Source organism: Hordeum vulgare, chromosome 6H, assembly GCF_904849725.1.
Source record: "Hordeum vulgare subsp. vulgare chromosome 6H, MorexV3_pseudomolecules_assembly, whole genome shotgun sequence".
In the NCBI taxonomy this organism is placed as follows: Eukaryota; Viridiplantae; Streptophyta; class Magnoliopsida; order Poales; family Poaceae; genus Hordeum; species Hordeum vulgare.
In genome coordinates, this window is record NC_058523.1 from 148,346,928 (window position 1) to 148,357,426 (window position 10,499).

The window sequence follows — 10,499 nt, forward strand, 5'->3', positions numbered from 1 at the left end:
GTTGCTATGAGTGAGAAAATATCATCATAATCAACTCTTTGAATTTGTCGGAAAAATCTTTGCGACAAGTCGAGCTTTCTTAATGGTGACACTTACCATCATCGTTTGTCTTCCTTCTAAAGATCCATCTGTACCTAACAGTCTTACGACCATCAAATAGTTCTTCCAAAGTCTATACTTTGTTTTCATACATGGATCCTACCTCGGATTTCATGGCGTCCAACCATTCGTCGGAATCCAGGCCCACCATCACTTCTCGATAGCTCGTAGGTTCATTGTTGACCAGCAACATGACCTCCAAGACAAGACTATCGTACTACTCTGGAGCAGTACGTTTCCTTGTCGGCCTATGAGGTTTGGTAGTAACTTGATCCGAAGCTTCATGATCACCATCATCAGCTATCCACTTCAACTAGTGTAGGCGCCACAGGAACATCTTCCCGCGCCCTGCTGCTCATTGGTTGAAGTGACGATTCAATAACCTCATCAAGTTTCCACCATCCTCCCACTCAATTCTTTCGAGAGAATCTTTTCCTTGAGAAAGGACACGTTTCTAGAAACAAATACTTTGCTCCTCGATCTGAGATAGGAGGTATACCCAACTATTTTGGGTGAGCTATGAAGATGCATTTATCCGCTTTGGGTTCGAGCTTATCAGGCTGAAACGTTTTCACATAAGCGTCGCAGCCCCAAACTTTTAAGAAATGATAGCTTAGGTTTCTCCAAACCATTGTTCATACAGTGTCATCTCAACAGAATTACGTGGTGCCCTATTTAAAGTGAATGCGGTTGTATCTAATGCCTAACCCAAAAGCGATAGTGGTAATTCAATAAGAGACATCATAGTTTGCACCATATCCAATAGGGCGCGGCTATGACGTTCATACACACCATCACACTATGGTGTTCCAGGTGGCATGAGTTGTGAAACAATTTTCACATTATCTTATATGTTTACCAAACTCACAACTCAGATATATATTTACCTCCATGATCACATCGTAGGTATATTATCCTCTTGTCACGACGATTTTCAACTTCACTCTGAAATTGTTTGAACTTTTCAATATTTCAGACTTTGTGATTCATCAAGCAAACACACGTGTATCTACTCAAATCATCAGTGAAGTAAGAACATAACAATATCCACTACGTGCCTCAGCACTCATTGGACTGCATACATCAAAATGTATTATTTCCAACAAGTCACATGCTCGTTCCATCATACTAAAAGCGAGGCCTTCAGTCATCTTGCCCATGTGGCATGATTTGCATGTCTCGAGTGATTTAAAATTAAGTGAGTCCAAACGATCCATCTGCATGGAGTTTCTTCATGCGTTTACACCAATAGACATGGTTTGTATGTCTCAAATGTTTCAAAAAACGAGTGAGTCCATAGATCCATCAGTATGGAGCTTCTTCATGCGTTATATACCAATATGACTCAAGCAGCAGTACCACAAGTAAGTGGTACTATCATTACTACTTTGTATATTTTGGCATCAAATATTATGAACGCGTGTAATACTGCAATCAACATTGAATAAACCATTTATATTAGGTGCATGACCATTGAAGGTATTATTCAAGTAAACACAATAACCATTATTCTCTTTAAATGAATAACCTATTGCAATAAACACAATCCAATCATGTTCATGCTCAACGCAAACACCAAACAACATCTAGGTTCAACACTAATATCGAAAGTAGAGGGAGCATGCGATGGTGATCACATCAACCTTGGAAACACTTCCAGCACACATCATCACCTCGCCTTTAGCTAGTCTCCGTTTATTCCATAGCTTTTATTTTGAGCTACTAACACTTAGACACCGAACTGGTATCTAATGCTACTAGGAGTACTAGTAAGGTACACATCAATATCATGTATATCCAATATACTTTCGGCGACTTTGCCAACCTTCTCATCTACCAAGTATCAACGATAGTGCTGCTTCAGTGACTGTTCCCCTCATATTAGAAGCACTTAGTCTCGGTTTGGGGTTCAACCTTGGGTTTCTTCACTAGAGCGGCAACATGTTTGCCATTCATGAAGTATCCCTTCTTTCTCTTGCCCTTCTTGAAACTAGTGGTTTCACTAACCATAAACAATTGATGCTCCTACCTGATTTCTACTTTCGCGGTGTCAAACATCACGAATAACTCAGGCATCATCATCTCTATCCCTGACATGTTATAGTTCATCACGAAGCTCGGTAGCTTGGTGGCAGTGACTTTGGAGAACTATGTCAATCACTATCTTATCTGGAAGATCAACTCCCACTTGATTCAAGCGATTGTAGTACCCACACAATCTGAGCACATGCTCTATGATTGAGCTTTTCTCCCTTACTTTATAGACAAAGAATCTTGTCGGAGGTCTTATACCTCTTAACATGGGCACGAGCATGAAATCCCAATTTCATCTCTTGGAACATCTCATATTTCCCGTGACGTTCGAAACATCTTCGGCGCCTCAATTCTAAGCCGTTTAAGCATTATGCACTTAACTATCATGTAGTCATCAAAAATGTGTATGTCCAATGTTTGCAACATCTACACACGATGCTTGGGGTTTAGCACACCCAGTGGTGCATTAAGGACATAAGCCTTCTACGCTGCAATGAGGACAATCCTAAGTTTACGGACCTAGTCCGCATAATTGCTACTATCATCTTTCAACTAAGTTATCTCTAGGAATGTATCAGAAATAGTAGAGCTACAACGCAAACTACAACATAAATTGCAAAGACATATTAACTACGTTCGTGATAATGAGTTCAATTGATCATATTACTTAAGAGCTCCCACTCAAATTGACATTCCTCTAGTTATTCGAGTGGTACATGTTCCAAATTCACTAACTCAAGTCTGATCATCACGTGAGTTCAGTTTAGCTTCCATGGTGAACATCTCCATGTTGATCATATCCACTATATGACTCATGCTGGACCATCGATCTCTTGTGTTCCGAGGCCATGTCTATACATGCTAGGCTCGTCAAGTTTAACCCGAGTGTTCCACGTGTGCAACTGTTTTGCACTCGTTGTATGTGAACGTACAGTCTATCACACCCGATCCTCATGTGGTGTCTCGAAACGACGAACTATCGCAACGATGCATAGTAGGGGAGAACACAATTTTATCTTGAAATTTCGGTGAGGGGTCACCTTATAATGCTATCGTCGTCCTAAGCAAAACAAGGTGCATAAAAGGATTAACATCACATGCAAATCATAAGTGACATGATATGGACATGAACTTGTGCTTCTTGATCTCCATCACCAAAGAACCGGCACGATCTCCATCGTCGCCGGCGCCACACCATGATCTCCATCATTGTGCTGCCATCGAGGTTGTCGCGCTAACTTTGCTTTTACTACTAAAGCTACTACTAGTGATAAAGCAAAGCATCACCAAGCGCAAAATAATTAAATACAACCCTATGGCTCCTGCCGGTTGTCATAGCATCGACGTGCAAGTCGATATTTAACTATTACAACATGATCATCTCATAGATCCAATATATCATATCATGTCTTTGGCCATATTACATCACATGCATACCTTGCAAAAACAAGTTAGACGTCCTCTAATTTGTTGTTGCAGATTTTACGTGGCTGCTATGGGTATCTAGTATGATCGCATCTTAGGGCCTGTTTGGAACCACTCAGATTATATAATCCAGTTTTTATAATCTATTCTATCTCCAAACAGGATAGATTATGATGTAGATTATAAAAACTAGATGGACAGATTATTAAAACTCATAATCTCCTAAACCCCAGCTAAATTAGATTATGGATTGCTAATGACCCATTACCCTTGTAAAGTTGGAGATAATTACATTCCTGCCACCGCCATCCTCCTGTTTTCAAAAAACAAAGGACACACAGGTCATTAAGCAATGTAAAACCTGGATTACAATTTATATAATCTAGCCTCCAAACATGTCCACCTAGATTATTTTATAAAACAGATTATATAATCTATCTTCATAATCCAGATTATCATAATCTATTCTGGTTTCAAACAGGGCCTTACTTACGCAAAGCCACAACGGTGATATCCAAATTGCTATTTAACCTTATCCAAGGACCGCCTCGGTCAAATCTGATTCAACTAAAGTTGAAGAAACAGACACCCCGCCAGTCATCTTTATGCAACAAGTTGCATGTTAGTCGATGAAAGCGATCTCCCGTAAGCATACGAGTAATGTTGGTCTGGGCCGCTTTAATCCAACAATACCGCCGAATCAAGAAAAGACTAAGGAGGGCAGCAAATTGAACATCAACACCCACAAGCTCTTTTGTGTTCAACTCGCGATATCATCTACGCATGAACCTAGCTCATGATGCCATTGTTGGGGAATGTTGCATGGGAAACTAAAAAAATTCTTACGCACACGCAAGACCTATCCATGGTGATGAACATCTACGAGAGGGAAGAATGTATCTACATACCCTTGTAGATCGCTAAGCGGAAGCGTATATAACGCGGTTGATGTAGTCGAACATCTTCGCAATCCAAATCGCAGTCCGTCCCGCGATCTCATCATCAACCATACCGTGATCTCATGATGATTCATCCCGATCTAGTGCCGAACAGATGGCACCTCCGCGTTCAACACACGTGCAGCTAGATGACAATCTCCGCCTTCTTGATCCAGCAAGAGAGACGAAGAGGTAGCACGATGGCGTGGCGGCGATGGTGGTGGAGCTACTCCAACAGTGCTTCGCCGTACCATATCGAACTAGCTACGGGGTGTAATGGAGTGGTGGAGGGAGAGAGGGCTGCACCTTGGCCTGAGATGCCAAAAGCCTCTCTCACCTCCACTATATATAGGAGGGAGTGGAGGGGTGGGCCCCTAGGGCAAGTCCCCAGGGTTTGGCCGAACCAATAGGAGAGGGAGGAGTCCTCCTCGAACACAACTTGGAAGGAGGAGTCCTCCTTGCCCAATTCAGTCTTAGTCCCACCCTCCTTTCCTTTCTCACTTTGGCTGAATAGGCCTCTTTGGGCTGGCCACTAGCCCACTAAGGGCTGGTGCACCACACTTGGGCTTCTTTGGTTCTCTCCCGGGTGGGTGGCCCCTCCCGGTAGAACTCCGGAACCAATTCGTCACTCCCGATACTTTACCGGTAATGCCCGAAAACCTTCGAGAAGCCAAATGGATACTTCCTATATCTCAATCTTCGTCTCCGGACTATTCCGGAAACCCTCGTGATGTCCGAGATCTCATTCGGGACTTCGAACAACCTTAGGTTACCAACATCAATAATTCAACTATACTGAAACGTCATCGAACCTAAAGTGTGCAGACAATGCTGGTTCGAGAACTATGTGGACATGACCGAGACACTCTCCGGTCAATAACCAATAGCGGGACCTGGATGCCCATATTGGCTCCTACATATTCTACAAAGATCTTTATCGGTTGAACCTCTATGTCAACGATTCAGTTAATCCCGTATGTTGTTCCCTTTATCCATCGGTATATTACTTGCCCGAGATTCGATCGTCGGTATCTCTATAGCTAGTTCATTCTCGTTACTGGCATGTCTCTATACTCGTTCCATAATACAAGATCCCATGACTAACTCCTTAGTCACATTGCTTGCAAGGCTTGTTGTGATGTTGTATTATCGAGTGGGCCTTAAGATACCTGTCCTCACACGGAGTGAAAAATCCCAGTCTTTATTCATGCCAACCCAACAGTTACCTTCGGAGATGCTTGTAGAGCACCTTTATAGTCACCCAGTTACGTTGCGACGTTTGGTACACACAAGGTATCCTCCGGTGTCCGGAAGTTGCATGATCTCATATGCTACGTTCATAGTTTGGGTCTTGTCCATCACATCATTCTCCTAATGATACGATCCCATTATCAAGTGACAACACTTGAATATGGCCAGGAAACCTTGACCATCTTTGATCAACGAGCTAGTCAACTAGAGGCTTACTAGGGACAGTGTGTTGTCTCTTTATCCACATATGTATTTGAGTTTCCAATCAATACAATTCTAGCATGGATAATAAACGATTATCATGAACAAGGAAATATAATAACAACCAATTTATTATTGTATCTCAGTTGCAAAAAATCACAACAAAACCTCAATTGCAACTTTTTTTTTGCTACAAAGCAGTTGTTGCAAAACAAATCTGAAACAAAAAAATTTATTGGAGAAATAATTCCGCAACCAGACCTATGTGGAGGTAAATATAAGCTAACACTAGATGGAGGTTGGGAAAGAGTATTTGTACTCTAAGGCAAGATAGAGGGGTACAAGGCCCAAGACCCGAGTGCCTGTGCGCACATACGGTTTGGACGTCCAGAGGTGTGTGGTCTTCTGGAGGCTCATGAAGGGTCGCACGTCTGGATTTTTGAAGATTCGACTCGGGTGTGGTGGCACCGGATCTCCGGAGTGGATCTGACGTCCGGGACTTGGTTATCCGGAGGATCACAAAGGGTCGTACATCCGAACATTGCCAGATTTCTGAGGATTCGGCTCGGGTGTGGTGGCACCGGATCTCCGGAGTGGATCGGACGTCCGGGGCTTGGTTGTTGGAGGGTTTTGGTCTTCCGTATATTCGGTCCTCGCTTGGCGACGCCGGATTTTTGGAGGAATCAATCGTCCCGACAATGGGAGGTGTCAGACGTCCGTACAAGGCCAGTCGTTCGTGCGTTGTAGCGTTCAACTTGGCCACTGACTTGGCTGAGCTCCAGGGGTCAGTCCTACGTAGAATGTCGGTCGTTTGGAGGTTGTAGCATGTACGCAACTCCTCATTGGTCCTTTTGAGCTTGGCATCCTCGTGGTCTTTAGTAGTCGTTCCACGATCTTGTTTCCGGTACACGAGTATGCATAGGGTTTCCGCTTGAGATAGTGACCATGCCTCGAGTGGATCAAACGATGGTTGAGCAAGGAGAGTTGTCATCTCGGTTTCAATGGCACGTGCACGAGCTCTTGTCATGGGACTACTTGGAGCTTGAGGTTTTCATGATGGATCCATGGGGATGACTATGGGATGCTTCGCATGATCTTCTCCCCCTAGAAAATATCCATCCTCGGATCAAGATCTTCATCACCATGGTACGGGGATATCTCCTTCATGTTGAAGGTGTCGCTCACACTGTACTTCTCGTGTGGGATGTCGATCTTCTATGCACTATAGTTGTAGCATTCAAACACTTCGAAATGTCCCTCGGCTCAAGGAAGTATCTTGGACTTGCGCTCATTTGGAAATCGATCCTTGCGAAGGTGTAGCCACACAAGGTCTCCAGTCATGAATATCACTGGACGCTTGTTGATGTTGCGCTTGGTGGTGACTCTTTCCACTTGACGTTCGATCATGCGCCTTGTTTCTTCATGCATCTTCTTGATGTAGCTTGCAATTGCACTTGCATCCATGTTCACACGCTCTTGGAGTGGTAAAGGTAGTAGAAACTTGACATCGTGATCCGACACAATGGTCTTGGGAACTCCATGTAGTCGCAAGATGTCCCTACAAAAGACATTTGCAACACATGAAGCATCATCGATCTTATGACATGGAATGAAATGAGCCGTCTTGGAAAAACGATCCACAACAACAAACGTGGAATCGTGACCATTTTGTATTCTTGGCAAACCAAGCACAAAGTCGATGCTTATATCGTCCCAAGGTTGAAAAAGTATAGGAAGAGGCATGTAAAGACCATGGGATTGAGATTTAGGCTTAGAGGCATGTAGAGCATCGGTTGGTGAAGCATGGAACATCACGAAACATCTTTGGCCAAAAGTACTTGTTGGAGAGTGTGGCATATGTCTTGTTGCGTACAAAGTGACCCATTAGTCCTCCATCGTGAGCCTCTTGCAAAAGCAACAAACAAAGAGAAGACTCAAGTATATACAAAGCTTGTTGGCACGCATAAGGTAGCCATGTTTCTCTTGGAAATTTGCCCTAGAGGCAATAATAAAATGGTTATTATCATATTTCCTTGTTCATGATAATTGTCTATTGTTCATGCTATAATTGTATTAACAGGAAACAGTAATACATGTGTGCATAAATAGATCACAATGTGTCCCTAGCAAGCCTCCAGTTGGCTAGCTCGTTAGTCAATAGATGATCATGGTTTCCTAGTCATGGGCATTAGATGTCACTGATAACGGGATCACATCATTGGGAGAATGATGTGATGGACAAGACCCAATCCTAAGCGTAGCACTAGATTGTATTGTTCGTATGCTAAAGCTTTTCTAATGTCAAGTGTCTTTTCCTTCGACCGTGAGATTGTGCAACTCCCGGATACCGTAGGAGTGCTTTGGGTGTATCAAACGTCACAACGTAACTGGGTGACTGTAAAGGTGCACTACGGGTACCTCTGAAAGTGTCTATTGGGTTGGTACGAATCGAGATCGGGATTTGTCACTCCGTGTGACGGAGAGGTATCTCTGGGCCCACTCGGTAGAACATCATCATGAGCTCAATGTGAATAAAGGAGTTAGTCACATGATGACGTGCTACGGAACGAGTAAACAGACTTACCAGTAACGCGATTGAACAAGGTATAGGTATACCGACGATCGGATCTCGGGCAAGTTCTATACCGACAGACAAAGGGAATTGTATACGAGATTGATTGAATCCTTGACATCGTGGTTCATCTGATGAGATCATCGTGGAGCAAGTGGGAGCCACCATGGGTATCCAGACCGCACTGATGGTTATTGGCCGGAGAGGTGTCTCGGTCATGTCTGCCTGTCTCCCGAACCCGTAGGGTCTACACACTTAAGGTTCGACGACGCTAGGGTTATAGGGAATTGTTATACGAGGTTATAGAAAGTTGTTCGGAGTCCCGTATGAGATCCTAGACATCACGAGGATCTCCGTAATGGTCCGGAGGTAAAGATTGATATATAGGACGGATGGTTTCGGACACCGGAAGTGTTTCGGGCGTCACCGGTAACGTACCGGGACCACCGTAGGTGGCCCCGGGGTCCACCGGAACGGGGCAACGACCCCGGGAAGCTAGATGGGCCAAGTGCGGGAGGGAACCAGCCCCTAGGTGGGCTGGTGCGCCCCCCCACTCATCCCATGGCGAAGAAGGGAGAGGGGGGGGGGGAACCCTAGCGCAGGTGGGCCTAAGGCCCACCAGAAGGGTGCGCCACCCCTCCTTCCCCCATTGGCCGCCGCACCTCCCCCCATCTAGGGCTGCCGCCCCTCCCAGGAGAGGGAAACCCTCAAGGGGGCGCAACCCCTCCCTCCCCTATATATAGTGGGCACTTTTGGGCTTTTGGAGATACAGTTTTCGCTCTCCCTCGGCACAGCCCTGCCCTTCTTTCTCGTCCTCTCTACCGGTGCTTGGCGAAGCCGTGCCGGGAGACCTCGTCTCTCCATCGACACCACGTCGTCGTGCTGCATGAGATCTTCCCCAACCTCATCCTCCTCCTTGCTAGATCAAGGTTCGGAAGACGTCACCGGGCTGCACGTGTGTTGAACGCGGAGGTGCCGTGGTTCGGCACTAGATCGGAATCACACCGCGATGTGAATCGCCGCGAGTACGACTCCATCAACCGCGTTCTAGCAACGCTTCCGCTTAGCGATCTTAAAAGGTATGAAGATGCACTCACCCCTCTCGCGTTGCTGGTCTCTCCATAGGAAGATCTGAATATGCGTAGGAATTTTTTTGAATTTATGCTACGTTACCCAACAGTGGCATCTGAGCCAGGTTTTCTATGCGTAGATTCTATGCACGAGTATAACACAAAAGGTTGTGGGCGATGATTTGTCAATTGCTTGCCGCTACTAGTCTTATTCTTTTCCGGCGGTATTGTGGGATGAAGCGGCCCAGACTGACCTTACACGTACGCTTACGTGAGACTGGTTCCACCGACAGACATGCACACCGTGCATAAAGGTGGCTAGCGGGTGTCTGTCTCTCCCACTCTAGTCGGATTGGATTTTATGAAAAGGGTCCTTACGAAGGGTAAATAGCTTTGGCATATCATCGTTGTAGCTGCCACGTAGGTAAGAAGGCGTTCTTGCTAGAAACCCAAATCAGCCACGTAAAACTTGCAACAACAATTAGAGGACGTCTAACTTGTTTTTGCAGGGTTTGACATGTGATGTGATATGGCCAAAGTTGTGATGTTGCATATATGATGTATGAGATGATCATGTTATTGTAATAGGTTTCATGACTTGCATGTCGATGAGTATGACAACCGGCAGGAGCCATAGGAGTTGTTTAATTTATTGTATGAGATGCAACGCCATGTGCTTAGTACTTTTACTTCATTGCTAACGGTTAGCTATAGCAGTAGTGATAGTAGTAGTTGGCGTGACAACTTCACGAAGACACGATGATGGAGATCATGATGATGGAGATCATGGTGTCACGCCGGTGACAATCATGATCATGCGATGCCTGAAGATGGAGATCGAAAGAGCAAAGATGATAATGGCCATATCATGTCACTATATGATTGCATTGTGATGTTTATCATTTTTTT